This window comes from Heliangelus exortis, chromosome 3 (assembly GCF_036169615.1).
Source record: "Heliangelus exortis chromosome 3, bHelExo1.hap1, whole genome shotgun sequence".
Classification (NCBI taxonomy): domain Eukaryota; kingdom Metazoa; phylum Chordata; class Aves; order Apodiformes; family Trochilidae; genus Heliangelus; species Heliangelus exortis.
Genome location: NC_092424.1, coordinates 47,577,204 through 47,579,640, shown reverse-complemented (window position 1 = coordinate 47,579,640; position 2,437 = coordinate 47,577,204).

Below are 2,437 nucleotides of genomic sequence, written 5' to 3'. Positions count from 1 at the left end.
CATTCTCCTGGGCTGTGACCCCCTTTGCCATGGTGTGGCCATTCAAACAACCTTGAAATGGGTGGATTACCAAATCAGATTCAATCATTTGTACTGGATGCTGGGAAATGTGAGGACACTGTCCTGTACTGCGGGGCATGGTTTTGTTCTCGTGTTTCTTGGCTTTACTTTGCTAAGGTAAAGATGGAGATAGTGTTGGTGGGATGTATGGGAACACAGGCACAATCTAAATCTACACAGGTCTGTATATTCAGCTTTAGGTCTCAATGGTACTTTCAGTCGCAGACTTGCATTGCTTAGGTTGGAACTGTTTCTGAATTATGCTTTTGTATACACCAGCCCCCTAAACCGGACCCTGACAAGGCTAAGTCTGTATCAGAATTTCTTTCAACAACTGCCAGTGTCTTTCCTGGAGGACAGATGCTTCCTTCCTTCTGCTATTTCCCATTTCTGGGATGGTTTTTTTTGTTGTTTACAACTTCAGAGGCAGTGTCCACCTTACTTCAGCATACTATGTGTCTTTGCCCTCCAGGCAATGCTCCTGGTATCTCAGGTCTGTCCATACCTCAAGGTGCATCCAGGGAGCCCAACAGATTTCAGCAACACCACCTCCATCACTCCCACAGGGCTCAGCTAAGGCAAGCTAGGCATTCCCAGACAGAGTGCCCTCAGGAATTTCACTTGGTTTGCCTGGCCAGCTGGTAAAGGTTTCCACAGGGGTTGCCAGGGAGGAGGAGAACAACAGTTAGGAGCAAGGTAAGAATCCCACGTATTCCCCTCTGTGCTGGAGAATGATAGTTTGGGAAGGCCCTGAGAAGTACCCACATCCCCGTGAACACTGATGAGTAGATGAGTCACCTGTGGTAGAAGCAGTAGTCCAAAGCTCCATGCCTCCAGGGCACTGGTGGGAAATGTACTCTGGGCTGGTGGGGAGACAGTGGGAAAGTGACCTTTCTGCCTCAGCCATGAGACTCTGCAGAGGGTTCTCAATAGGTCAGCCAGTCCTGCAGACAGAATGGGCAGAAGTAACACCAGGAAGAAAACATATGGTAATCTTGGTAACTCTTTTGTGATCGGTTGTGTCCATGTACCATCTCATCCACAGCTCATAGTCACTTTCATTCCTACCTCCATAGTCACTTTTTTGAGCACATGATTCAACCTCCACCACACCTGTCAAAGGGATGAAACTCTGATAAATCCTGGGAACATCCACCTCATACACATGGACAGGCTGTCCTAATGGCAGACAGAGTATGGGGTCATGAACGGGAAGAAGCAGGATTAGGGGATGATTTTGGAGTAAGGAGGACATGGAGGAGCTGAAGGTTTCCCAGGTAACTATAGGGCAGAGGTGGATTCACCAAGAGATGCAGGGTGACCAGAGATTCAAACTACACAGAGCCTCTCTTGTTCTGCCACTGACAGCATCTCTTGCTCTGCCCTCAGGCTGCAAATACCATAGACTACAGATGCAGAAATCTGAAGCCATTCTTGATCTACTAGTAAATAGTATGGACAGTTCTTTCCTCTTGGATGCCCTCTAAATCTTAGACCAATCAAAAGCAAGGAGATTTTTATGCCCATTTTCTATTTGAAACAAAGGAAGACATGTCTTTGTTCATGAAAATTATACTGTAGTCCTACTTGATCCTGTTTGGGATTTTCTGGAGAATGTGCTGTCCTAGTAATGTCCAGAAGGGTGCAGCAGATTATACTTTTTTGACAAAGGTGACATTGAAACCCCAGCATAAGCAAAGGAGACAGTAAACACTCGTGATACATTGGCAGGGTATGCCATATGCTTAATAAAAAAACAGAGGGATTTATAATTTCTTTGCTCATATCACAGCAGTAGCTTATATGGAAATTTGTTTCATGCAAATATGCTTTTCTGTTCCTTCCCACCACAATACAAGAGGTTTAAAGTTGATAGGTCTGAGCTTATGTAATTTTAACAGGTACAGAAACTTTACCTTCTTACAGTGGTATTCCTTGAGGGAGAGACAACAAGGAGAAAGAATGAGGAGAAAGAAGCCAGGCATAACATTATCATCACTGCAAGACACTAAAAAAGATAAGTTATGACACAGTGAAAAACAGAACCATCTATTTGGAACAAAACAAAACAAAACAAACCCACATTTTTTTGAGAGAGTAGCACAGATTTAATCTAAATTTAAAAAGTGAGAAGAAACAACTCCCTTGAAAAGGAAAATAAATATGGGTAAAATTAACAAACTAGTTGTGAGCTGAAACTGAAGTTCTTGAATTGATTTGGGAAAACATGGCTATAGAGCTGCACAGAAATGAAAATATTAAATAATTTGATTGTCAAGTGTTAAATTATAAAATACTTTAATTAGGCTTCTTGTAGCTTGGAGAAAGAGATTTGCACATGTTTGCTCATTCTACACCTTTGCTAGGGAACTCCATG